Genomic DNA, 13,580 nt, shown 5'->3' on the forward strand with positions numbered 1-13,580 from the left:
ATTTATCGGCCGATTTTTGATGAATTTGAAACCATCGGCATATCGGCAATAGCACGAAAAAGCCGATACCAATCCATGTTCAGTAAAAAAAATTTGATGCAGAAATAAACTAGCTAATAGACCAACTGTACAGTATTGTATACAAGTGTTTAATATCGGCATTGGTATCGGCCAGAAGTTGTCTGTTTAAATCGGTATCGGCCCAAAAAATCCTATCGGTGCATCCCTAATAAATTCGTATAAAAAATAAAGCTGTTAAACTTAAGCATTTGATCTGTCTACATGAGATCTAACAGTCAAACAAGTGCTGCAGTGATCTCTTTTAAGAGATTTTTCTTTAAAAATAAATGAACTGATCAGTATGTTCAGGAGAGAGGACACATTGGTTTTGCATGGACAATATCTGCAGTGCTAAACACATGCTCGTCTTCTGTCTCTTTCGCTGTATTTTTGCTGCTACAACCGCTTTGTTGCTGCATAGCATTGACTTGATGACGCTATAAGATGAAAACAAACAAAAATGTGCACAAAAATGCGCACTAATGACGTTAAGTCAATTACGAATGAGGACGTGGAGAGTGTCAAAATAAAGGTATCTCAAATCTTTTTTTACATGTGGCATCGATACATCAGATTATTACAAATAAAATCGATGTATTGTTATGCCCCTATTCATCAGTACAACATGCATCATCAGTGTCTTCCCAGAAAACCAATTCAACCAATCGGATGACAACTTCAAAACTTCTGAAGTTTTCAATAAAGGGCCAACAAGTATGATTTATTATATCAGAAAAGAATATCAAGTGGATCATATTTACACAAATGATCCTCTACATTTTCTTCTAATTTTACTATTTGATCTATAATTACTTTTAATCTCTCAAATGAATAGTTCACACAAACAAACAAATAGGCTTATGAAAACTGGTTCTTGAGTGTCTTGTGAAAGTAAGTTTCTATGGATACAGTATTTGTTGTATCACTTGCAAAATAAGCTCAAAATATTAATCAAATACTCTCTCAAACATATACTTTTGCTTCAGAAGACACACATTAAAGGGGACATATCATGAAAATCTGACTTATTGCATGTTTAAGTGCTATAATTGGCTCTACAGTGCTTTTATCAACCTAAAAAATGTGAAAAAGAACAAACCAGTAACTTATTTTTGGTAAACCATTCTTCGCAAAGCAAGTGGAAAATAGCTTGTTAAAATTTGGCTTCCCTTGTCTTATAATAACAATCTAGAGATCAGCAGAGATTTGCATTTAAAAGGACATAAAAACGGCACATTTTTGCTCACACCTACAAAGTGCAATTTTAACATGCTATAATAAACTATCTGTGGGGTGTTTTCAGCTAAAACTTCACATACACACACTGGGGACACCAAAGATTTATTAACATCTTTAAAAAAGTCTTGTGAAATGTCCCCTTTAACCCACAGGAACCATCTGGATTACTTTATTGATGATTGCATGTATTTTCTGGAACTTGCCATGTTGAGCCCCATATATATATTGTTTGTTCCCAAGACGAGGTAAAAGGCAGGGGTGATTGTGTTTTTGCACCAATTGCTCTAGACAGGTGTTTCTGTGAAGCTCAAGGGTAAAGCATTGCGTTTGCAGTGAAAAAGGTACCCAGGGAACACACATACTATTATACTGTATACCTTGTAATGCACTGTAAGTCGCTTTGGATAAAAGTGTCTGCCAAATGCATAAATATATAAATATATCTATAAATATAAGACTCTGGAATGATCTGCCCTTTTTATGAGAACAACTTAATCTGTGGCCATTTTAAGGCTGGTTGAAGCACTCTTTTTTTATCCTTGTTTTATATATTTTTTCTCTTCTTGTTCTTGGTTTTATTGTGTTTATTTGTCTTATTGATGTTTTTTAGCTACTGGCAATCACATCACGCATGTTTAGTATAACATGTCTTTTTTGCAGGACACAGTACGTTTGACGTTACCTTTTTATAAAGCTGCCGATTCCTAGGCTATTTGTATTTTGAATTAGTGTTGTTGGTCATTTTGCCAATCCGCTTTTATTGCAATCCATTCAACTCCGCCTTCTCTTACTGTACCTGTGCGATGCGCGCGGAGTCTGTGGCGAGAGATCAGGCAGAACTCAGTCGCGCTCTGCTACTGACGATACCGGAGCAACTGCTATAAACTGCCTTTAAAGTTAGACGTAACATTACAAATCTATCACCCTTTGATATCAATATACACAGAGTCGGTCAGTGTTGCTTCACTGAGGTAGATTCAATGGTTTTGTTTTCTTTCGGCATCGTGGTAAGTTTTCGCACGCTGACTAAAACGCGTATGGGTAGTTTAATACTGTTGGGAAAAAGGATGCTAAACATTGGGAAGTTGTGGATATAAACGAGAGGAATCTTGTACAACGCTCATCGGTACTATCCTATGGCTTGAAGGTAAGATTTATGTTTTTACAGTGTGAAATATTGTGGTTCTCACAAACGCGTAATTTAAGTGCTTTGATTTTGACCATAACTTCTGAGTTTGGCACACAGAGAAACTAATGAGAGTTTTATATTTTAAGTAAAAGGACAGCTCGTGGTCTAGTTGAATACTTTTGAGGAGAAGTGGAGCTCGTGTAAATAAAGATATGTATGGGGGGCGTTTTTCTAAGCTGAATAAATCACGCGCTAAACGCGCAATGGGTTGTTTTTGTTTTTATAGCCTTAATAACTACTTCATCTTATTTAATAGGACATAATGCAAGACAAAATGCAGGACAAATTTGCATTTTAATAAAAATTCGGACTATGTAACATAAAAACTTTTAGGGCATCATGGTTAAAATAATAGTCTGCTCTTCCATCTAAAGCTCTGTTAATACAGCATATTAAAGCCTTTGTGATATACATCTGGCAACCTTAATCTTAGAAAATGAGCTCAATTTGAGAACCAAATCTGTGCTATTAGTAAATCGCTAAAATAAATGAGCCTAAATGTTCTTATAGAGAGCAAAGATTTGAACAGAAATACTGTTGGCTCTGGAAATATACTATTTTATTATTATTTGTATTATTATTAGTATTATTTAATTAATTAAGAGTTATTATGTAAATATTATTCTGTCCTTAAAGTGGATTAGACATGCTTTTACGCATGTGGAGAGATGAATGGCAAACGTCTTCCTCCCGGGGCTTCTTGCGTAAAGAGGTGTGGCCTTGAGCTTTTTCTTGACATTTAATGGAGGAAGAGACAGACACCTCAGGTGGCCCTTTTGCTATTTAACTCAGCGTGTTTAAGGGAGAACAGGGGGCAGTGTTTCACAACGACGTTCCCAAAGCATATCTTAACAAACCACTGGCAACAAAAAAGGCGCACTTAATGAACCATAATACTGTGGTGACATTTCCTTATATTGATCAAAAGTTGTTAATTGGTAGCCATTTCAGCTAAATGAAAGAAATGATAACAGAGGGGCATCAAAGGCAATGAGGCATGTTTTATATCACAATGCCAGATGCTGGGAACTGACAGCAACATTTAGTTTTTGTGAACAAACACTACTAAAATACTCATTTTCTCTGTGATTTTACAAACGACAAGCAATTGCAATGTATATTATCTATTTTAACATTTACATTGGAGGCAATTACTGTAACACAAACAAGCAATCATAAAAAGGCAGATTTTAGTGTATAATATTATTGCCTGAATGTTTTTTTGGTAACAGATGGTCGAATAAACAGTAATGCTGAATAGTAGAAAGCTGTGTTTAAGTGGTCTGAAATGTTCCACAGTACAGAACAGTAAGCAGTGGATCTCAATCATTTTGACATCAACTCCCCCACCAGCCATTGTCCACAACAAAATTTAAAGGCCCTCCTCACTCAATGGGGAAGGTTGGCACAACATTTATACCTATGTTATAAATATTAGAGGTCGACCGACAGTGGATTTAACAGATAAAGTTATGAATGAATGAATGAATGAATGAATGAATGAATGAATGAATGAATGAATGAATGAATGAATGAAAAATTGATGTAAAAATGTATTACAACCACAACAGTACTGAAGCATAAAATTTGCTAAATTAAATGAATGTATATAAATAAAAATATATTAATTGTATTAATAAGTATTGAAGTAAATACTTAAATACTGAATTCAGATTTTGAATAGTTGGATATATTAACGTAGCTGACGGCTGCATACATGTATAGTTCGCTTTCTCTTGTTATTAACTTAAAATATGGATAAATAATGGATAAAAGTAACCAGCTGGATATAAACTACACAGTAAAAAATTAGCTGTAATTATGCAGCTGGTTGCCAGTAAGTTACTGTAGAAGGTAAAAACTTAACTTTGAACAAACTTTTGCCAGTAAATAACATAAATGTAAAATCTACAGTAAGTTACTGGCAGCAACTTGGCAGTAATACCCAGTAATACTGTAATTTATACAGATTTTTTCTACCCAGTCTCACAAAATTACGTACCTATAGTCACATAATTTTTGATTCTTTTTCGTGATATTTTCACGAATTTCCGCGTTTTTACGTGATCGTATCACGAATTTCTGTTTATGTGTCATTGTCACGTATCGGTTGCTCAACTGCTTTTTCCTATTTTCAAACCATTTTCGCTTCGGTTTAGGGTTAAATTTGGGGTTTGCATTAGGATGTCACTTTAAGTATTGGTTTATACTGTTTTTCAGATTAATTTTTTATATTTTCTCAATTTTAAACCATTGTCACGTGGTGTTGGGGTTAGAGTTGGGTTTGGGTAAAGATGTCATTTTATGTAGGGATGCACCGAATATTCGGCCACTGAAAATTTTCTGCATCAAATTTCGGCCGAAATAATTTTATCACCGAAACAATACGGCGGAAATGTTGTGATGACGCAAACAGATACCGCGACCTGCACGTGCTTGCCTGAAGCAACATGTATGGGGTGTGGGTGTATTAATAACCGCAAAAAGGTGCTAAAGAGAGCAATTGTCTGTACGCACAGAGGCACATGCGATCCGCCGGTCCAGACGTGATCATCACAGTGAGTACGCCCTTCAAAGATCAAAACTCTTGGTGTGTAAACTTTAGAGAAAGTCGCGCAAATGTGTCTCATAATGTAGTCCATTAGCATACATGTGCCGAATAAAGCAATGAAAAACAACGTAACGTTTTTATGCTGCGCTGTTTAGGATTTGCCCTTGGTCTCTGTGTGCGTGTGCGTTTAAGTGCCCTCAATAGTGCACACACGAGTGAGACGCAAACAAGCGAACGTAAAATCTTTCTGTTATTGACAGGGCACATATAAACAAAATTATCTCCAAAGTATTCTTTTTCTTATAAAAACATTCGTTTATGTCTTAAGTGTATAGATTACAGTCATAAACCAGTCTCTGCTTATTTAAAGAGACAGTAACCTCAATTAACCTACTTAAGTCTGTGTCATTAATGTTAATCAAACAACCCAAGACAAAGAGAAAATCACTTCTGTACAATAAAGACAGTGTTATAACTCATTTAATTTGATTTCTGTATACCTACAGTATACCTGCTAATGTTAGCCCTTATTAATGTGCAACTTTGTTCTTTTTTATAAATGTTTTCAATTTCTTTATTTGTTATTAGATTTTCCCCACCCCTGAAAAATAATCCGATCCGTGCCTCAAAAACTGTAATGTGATCCGAACCGTGAGTTTTGTGATCCGTTACACCCCCCTAGTAAAGTTAGAACACAGTGATAGCCATAAATGCATTTGTACTAATAATTGGCATAATAATTTATTTCGGTGTTTTGGTTTCGGTTTTTCGGCCTTGGTTTCTTCTTTTTCGGTTTTCGGCCAAGAATATTCATTTCGGTGCATCCCTAATTTTATGTAAATCTAACACTAAACCGAAGCGAAAATGGTAAGAAATTAGGACAAAACAGTTGAGTAACCATTACGTGACAATGACACATAAACAGAAATTTGTGATAAGATCAAGAAAAACACGGAAATTCGTGACAGTATCACGAAAAAGAATAAAAAAAAATATGTGACTATAGGTACGTAATTTCGTGTGACTGATTTTTTACAATGTAATGCAAATTGATGGTAATAATCATGACATTAAACATTTGGGTTGGATTTATTTTTGTGTATTTTTGTGTTTGAGGTACTACAAATATTATTGCCTTGAAGACAAACGTAGGTTCCTGCTGTTGTTTTTCTGTTTAAGCAGCATCTACTTTATTCAACAAAGTTTACTTCATAATGATTTGAAGCAATGAACACACTCTGAAAAACTATCAAAATGGATTGTTTGCCGATAGCCAATTGTTCCACCATTTAAAGGAAAACACCACAGTTTTTCAATATTTTACTAATTTCTTACCTCAACTTAGACAAATTAATACATACCTATCTTTTTTTTTCAGCGATACCTATCTTTCTTTTTACGACACGCTGTACAAAGATTAAGTGCACACAAAAAAGCTACCCAGTCTCACGAAATTTCTTGATATAGTCACGTACATTTTTTATTCTTTTTGTGATATTGTCACGAATTTCCGCGTTTTTTTTTTTTTGTGACCATATGACGAGTTTCTGTGTAATTGTCACGCATTGGTTACTCAAATGCTTTTTCCTATTTTAAAACCATTGTCGGTTCGGTTTAGGGTTAGATTTGGTGTTTGCGTTAGGATGTCACTTTAAGTATTGGTTTACTGTATACTATTTTTTGTGATTTATTTTTTATATTTTCTGACTTTTAAACCATTGTTGCCTGTCGTAAGGGTTAGAGTTGGGTTTAGGTAAGGATGTCATTTTATGTCAATGTAACCCTAAACTGAAGCAAAAATGGTAGGAAAATAGTACAAAGCAGTTGAGTAACCAATACGTGACAATGACACGTAAACAGAAATTCGTAATACGGTCACGATAAAACCCGGAAATTTGTGATAATATTACAAAAAAAGAATTAAACATTTATGTGACTATAGCATAAAATTTGGTGAGACTGGGCTGGAAAAAAGATAGATATTAATTTGTCTAAGTTAACTATCGGTGCAGATTAATCGGCAAAACCGATTAATCAGCAAAACCGATTAATCGGTCTACCTTTAATAATTATAATCAAACACCAAGAAATATCTAGATTTTTTGTCGTTTTAGCTTATTTTAATGTTTGTTTTTTTAAATAAATTAAATAATCTTGAGGTCCCCATAGAAGTTTGTTGAGTCCCCCTAGTGGACCCGGGCTCTCTGATTGAGAAACACTACACTCAAAGGCTAGTTAAACACAAGGTGCAGTGAGGCTTGTTGTGGTGTTGTGCGAGACTACTGTTATATTTTTCTTCACAAAACTTGACCTCTGGCTCATACCAACTTTTTTATAAAAATTTGACCCAAAAATAATCTGTCTGTGATTATCTGTTTATTTTTGCCCACTGCCTACTACTGTTTGTGATTCTGTTTTATTTAGAGGGCAGGACAGAGGCGTGAGAGGCTATAGACCATAACTAATGGATCATGACCGTGGGGAAACTTACAAATATATTGTCTCTACAATTTTCATGCCTCAGCAGGTGCAGGACCATCTGGATAACGGTTCAGACATTGTAAAACCATTTTAAAGATGCACATTTTGAGATGCGCAATTCTGGACAAATCTTATTCAGAATAAGATTTATTTAGGAACCAACATCTTTCAAAAGGCACAGGACATTTTAAAGTTCTCCAAAACTTTAATGCATTTCAAATTAAGAATAAAGCTAATTGGGATATAACAGTGGGATACCATACATTGTAAAGATGTTTTGTTATGTAACATAAAATATTTAACATCTGAATGCAGTTTTTATGACAAAATTATAATTTAATTTAGCTTACTCACCCGTGAGAATAATGTTCAAAGGAGAAGTGCTAACGAAAATGAAATTAGGTACATTTTTACTCCATCTGTGTTGTTCAACTTTTAATGAAAAACAAAAGGGGACTTTAAAACATTTTAACAACAGTTTCTAGTGATCACGTCTACTGTACCTCCAAAAAGGACCAAAATTACCATAACAAGTCTTTGATAGGCACGTGTGAATTCCAATGATGTTTTTAATATAATTGACAGGCATATGTACTGTACTGTAAAATGTGGAATCAGATTTATCATGCATAGGTCATATGGATTGCGTTATGTTGCGTAATAAGGCTTAAAACAACGCAACAAGTAACCCAACAATGTAAGGAATAATTAATGAAGGTCCGTTAAATTATTCAAAAATAATGCACACCTTATTAATGTGGCACAAAAAGGAGCCTATATACACAGCGAGTGTGCATTATTTTTAAATAATCAATTCTTCCTCTTATACCACGGTTACCACAAACATTGCTCTGGTGCCTATTTTTAAGACGTTTAAAAGGTTAAGTGTGCTGTTTACAGAAAAATAATCAACAGTCATGGAACATTTCTCAGCCAATCAGAATAAAGCATTCAATAGGCCCGTGGAAGTTTTATGGCGGTTTTCCATTGCATAGTACCCCACGGTTTGGTTTGGGTCAGCTTACTTTTGGGAGCTTTTCCACTGGGTGCAGTACCTAGTACCCGATACTTTTTTATTACCACCTCGGTTGGGGTTCCAAGCGACCCGAGCTGATACCAAAACGTGATACAAAAACACTGTAGATCACTGATTGGTCTGAGAGAATCGTCAATACCAGTGTCATCGCTATAATATAAAAGATTAGCTTTAACCTAATGCCAGTTTGTGCTGTCTTAGGTAAAGCAGTTGTCCCCAAACACTCTTTTAGCGATGAAAAACATCCACAGGTTGTGAATCAGTAACACCATAACTGCTTTCCAGACTTGCAGTTTGTGGCAGCACATTCGCGACATGCACGTCCGCATATATCCTTAAATGCACTGACGCCACATGTGTTTGTACAGAAACTGTCATGCGAGACAGAGGTAGTGATAAACGCGATGTGCAAACATCTTTTTGTGGTGGTCAATTCATTTTAATTTTGTGGCGGACTGAGAAATAAATGAATGTATGGGAATGTACAACGACGCTTTCACTTGTATGATGTCACAGCAGTAGGCAGCGCAAATATAACAACACGCCTACAGTACAATCCCTCCCAATCCAATTAAAACTCGATGGAAAAGATTTTTGAGATCGTCCTATCGTCAGCCTGTGAGATTGCGATACACGATCGTATCAGGGTGCGGGGCAGTAGTTTACTCATTTATTTATTTGTTCTTTTTTTACTCATTTATTACAAGTCACTTGATTGGTGACAAAAAAGAATCAAGGACAACAGGCAACACTATCATGACCGCAACCTTCTTAACTGATGCCATTAATCCAAGCGCGTCATTGCGCTCTAAAATTTCCTGCGTGCCAGGGAGCAGGAACAAAACACTCCTAACAACTTCTCTAGTGCAAGGAAATGTCAGAGCCTCGCGTATTACAAGCTTAGGTGCAAGGAAGTGTCAGAATCATACGCATTACAAGTTCAGGTGCCAAAAGGAGTCCATGCCACGTGCATTCAGGTCCTAGCAGAGTCCAAGAAATCTGCGCACGTTAAAAGCTCTCTGGTGCAAAGTGAATCCCACAAACCCTTTCATGCGAGGAAAAGCATGCAATACGCAAGTTAATGTAAAAACTATGATGATGATAATAATAATAACCATTGTCAATTAGCTTAACGAAAGCCTGCTATTTGCGATATGTCTGATTATCGTCGATACTATCGTCTATCGGCACAACCTTATTGCTTACTCTGTATCATGACAGAATATTAGATCTTTTTATAAAAAATTAGGAGACCTTTTCATTTTTGTGATTATTTTGAGAAATAATGAGGCATACGAGGGTCTGATAAATAAACCTATGCTGGGTATTATTTTGGGTATTAAATTAAGGAGACAGTGTCTGTGTTTGGGGAGTGGGTGCAAATAAACATGTAATTTACTTGGTCTATTAATAAGTCATTAGGGAATGTGCTGATTGCATCTGACTATCAGACTTATTCATTTTCTATTCTCCTTTTTTAATAACACACATTCGGGCACTAAATAAATAAGTCTTGTCTTTGGCCTTTTAATTTAGCAGGCTGTACACAATTGTCACTGTTCCCCATAGAGAAACAGACAGACAGAATTACAGTGGTGTCAAATGTTTAAATAAAAAATCATTCCCACATACAGTAATCATTTGTTTTAGTATTTTCATGGCAGGAGTGGTCTTGCTTGACCCTCGAGGTTTGGAAAGACAACCTCCTATATAGGAAATAGGCAGGAGCTGCTCAAGACATGGTTGTTAGGATACAGCATTGACTCACAGTCCTAATGAGCTCATCTGAGGCTTGTTATAGCGCTTCTCTGCTGCTGCTCTCCAAGCAGAAGACGTTCTAGAGTTTCCCTAATGGTTGTTTCGGAATGAGAGAGTGCTGAAACAGACAGAACTGGAACACTGGAAAAATGTGGGTTTGACACACGGCAATAACTGCATCGATGTTATTTGCATCGAGGTTATCCGGTATTGCTCTGTGTGTGTGTTTGTTTATTTATTTAGATTAGGTAAACAAGCACCTCCTGTGTTCCATTGAACCTTTGGTAACCTAAGGCTACATTGATTTTATCCATAATTGAAATGCCGCAGAAATAATTGTTAGGGCTCTGATGGTGGCAGTATTTTACCACTGCGCTGGTAATGTACTAGTTCACCACAGTGGTTGTAGCATGTGTGTGTGGGCGTGCATGCGTGCACTGATGCATATAAGTTTTTATATAATGCATACATATATTTTGAAATATAAAAATGTAAATGAGGTCCAGATATTCGTTTCTTAACAAACGTGCGTGTTCATAGGTGCCGGTTTCTTTTTCCGCCGGTGGGTGCTCGTCACAACGTCAAGCAATGCTTAGGTTACTTAGCAACAAAAGACGCTCTGGAGCACTTTGAAAAGGAGGAAAGCAGCGTGGTCAAATTTTCCGTGTGGTTTTAGACTCGAAATGTGAATCAAATAAGCATGTGTGCTTGGCCATTTCGATGGGTGCTCGAGCCCAGCCCTGGAGCACTCACGGGATCGGCGCCAGGTATGTGCGTGCTGTAGCACTTCCATCCGTAAAACAACACTTGGTTTGAGAAATCTTTTTAGGGTTAAATAACAAATGTTTTGGTTTCTTAAAGACAAGGGGAGATGGCGATCATGGATCAACGCTATGTGAAGAGAGGATTGACAGCCGATCTGTAGTTAACATTATATACATTATATAGTACACATTTTACACAGGTATTTTACACAGATTTGAACTAAGGTAATCTACTTGCTATTTATTTTGCTTGTTATCAGAAATAGCATACTCTAAAATGACTTTGTTGTTATTGATTCTTTGTGAAAGCTTACCGGAGGTTATGTTTGTTTAACAAAAGCTGTTTGTTTATGTTGTTATCGGTTAGAATTTATACATCAACTGACTGAAAGCTGAATAAATAAGATTTCCGTTCATGTATGGTTTGTTTGGATGGGACAATATTTGTCCGATATACATCTGCATTTGAGATACAACTACTACTATATTTGAAAATCTGGAATCTGAGGGTGCAAAAAAATCTAAATATTGAAAAAAGACTTTCAGATAAAGTCCTAAGCAACACATATTACTAATTTTAAATAAGTTACTGATATATTTACAGTAGGAAAAATATTATTGTATATCTTCAAAATAACTTCATTTATAATGATACTGTATGCTCAAGAGTTTCTTTAAATATGTGTTTATAAAAGCAAAGTAAAGATGAATGTCCATGTTTATCCCTAGTGTTTGGTGTAACTAGTTACTTAGTAATTAGTTACTTTAATTTAATTACCTTTTCCTTGAAAAAAGTAAAGTAAGGATTACTCTCATTTTTTTAGCAAATTAATTATACTTCTGATGTAATTGAACTAAATATTGTGTATGGACTGTAATTATATATACACTGAAAAAAATATTCATTTAATTTAATCAATTTTTTTAAGGTACTGTAAGTGTTTCCAATCAATTTATTTAAGCTACATTTAAACAAAAGTTTTATATTTTATTTTACTTTACTAATCTTTTTTGTTTAAATGTAGCTTAAATAAATTGATTGAAACCACTTACCTAAAAAATGAGTAAATTCAATGAATAATTTTTTTTAGTGTAATACAATAGTGGATTTAACATCAAATTTAAAGTCTAAGATTAAAATGCATGTTTTTTATTTATCCTTCTCACTTCAAATACTTTTTACTATTAACTGGTTATCAGCATTAATATTACTGAGATAGTGGCTGTTTATTAATGCTTCAAAGGCACATATTAATGCCTGATTCTTCAAAACCTTATTCTACATCCTTAATTCCTACCAATAATTAAACTTAACAACTAATTTATTATTCTTAAGTATTAATAAGCAGTAATTAGGTGTATATTGATGCAAAAGTAGAATTGGAGAATTGGACCCTAAAAAGTGTGACCAGAATAATTTATATGATTTATACGAGCCACTTCATGCCTATCTTATCATTACTATACGATTTAGAAAGTAATTAGTAATAAGTAACTAAAAAATACTTTTTGGGGAGAGTAATTTGTACAGGTTCTAATCACATGAAGATGTAATTGGTAACTAGTAATTCATTACTTTTTTGGAGTAACTTACCCAACACTGCCTAAGGTACAGTAAATGTGTTACTGTTAAATTCACCTATATGTGGCCCTTCACCTGTGTTTCTAAACCTGATGTGGCACTCGAGTAAAAATGTTTGTTAGCGCTGGTTAACGCTGTCAGGTTTAGAGAGGGTGATCTGTGATCATGACAACTTTGATTAAATTTTACTTTTGATAAACTTCTGGCAGTGTCAGACGATTTGAGATGCGGTAAAACTCTGGACGAGTCTTCTTGTGTGAGTCTTTCCCACAGTGTGACATGGCTTTTAGCTGGGATCATGTTCATACAGTGTGACAACAAGCAACAAGCGCGTACAACTATTTAAAATCACATGAATTAACTCTTCTCTGTGGTTTGATTGTCAAACAAAATGGGGAATAGCAACGGGGGTGGCACATAATATCAGTATTATTTATTTATTAATTATGAAATTGAAATTTCCTCTCACCTATGTTTATTTATTAAACATTAGCAGATATCAAGAATCCTTCAAAGATGTTTCTGAGAAACAGTTGATGCCCCACTTATGTATTTTATAAGGCTTTGTAATATGACTGCTTAATGACCATGATTATATTCTCTCACATTTTCAACAGCTTGTTCAATGAGAAAGCCATTTATATTAACTTCTGCACCGAGGTTGCTGAGGCGAATCTGGTAAAGCACCACAATTTCTCAACCATTTCAGAAAACAATTTACCTACATGAAAGCAGAGGAGAGGAGAGAGTCATTATGTCTCAGCGTACCGCCTGTATGGAATCAGGCATTCAGGTCTTATACTCCATGGGGCCGTTAGTCCCAGACTAAAATGCATGTTTGAGCTGCTTTAATTTAAAAACACCTTGTCCTGTTTCATTTTAACACATATTGTTTTGTCTTAAGATGCAGAACGTCTCGG

The 13,580-nt window shown here is 35.2% G+C and overlaps 1 protein-coding gene across 2 annotated transcripts in view; it reads left to right on the plus strand.

Moving 5' to 3' along the window:
- Positions 1–2,008: 2,008 nt before the first annotated feature.
- drd2b (dopamine receptor D2b) overlaps positions 2,009–13,580 on the plus strand; it is a 77,548-nt gene continuing 65,976 nt past the window's right edge. For both annotated transcript variants that reach the window (XM_065284135.1, XM_065284136.2), the window contains exon 1: positions 2,009–2,446. The gene's annotated coding sequence lies outside the window, so the exon portion shown is untranslated. The remainder of the gene's footprint in view (positions 2,447–13,580) is intronic.

The sequence above is a fragment of the Paramisgurnus dabryanus genome, chromosome 5 (genome assembly GCF_030506205.2).
Source record: "Paramisgurnus dabryanus chromosome 5, PD_genome_1.1, whole genome shotgun sequence".
In the NCBI taxonomy this organism is placed as follows: Eukaryota; Metazoa; Chordata; class Actinopteri; order Cypriniformes; family Cobitidae; genus Paramisgurnus; species Paramisgurnus dabryanus.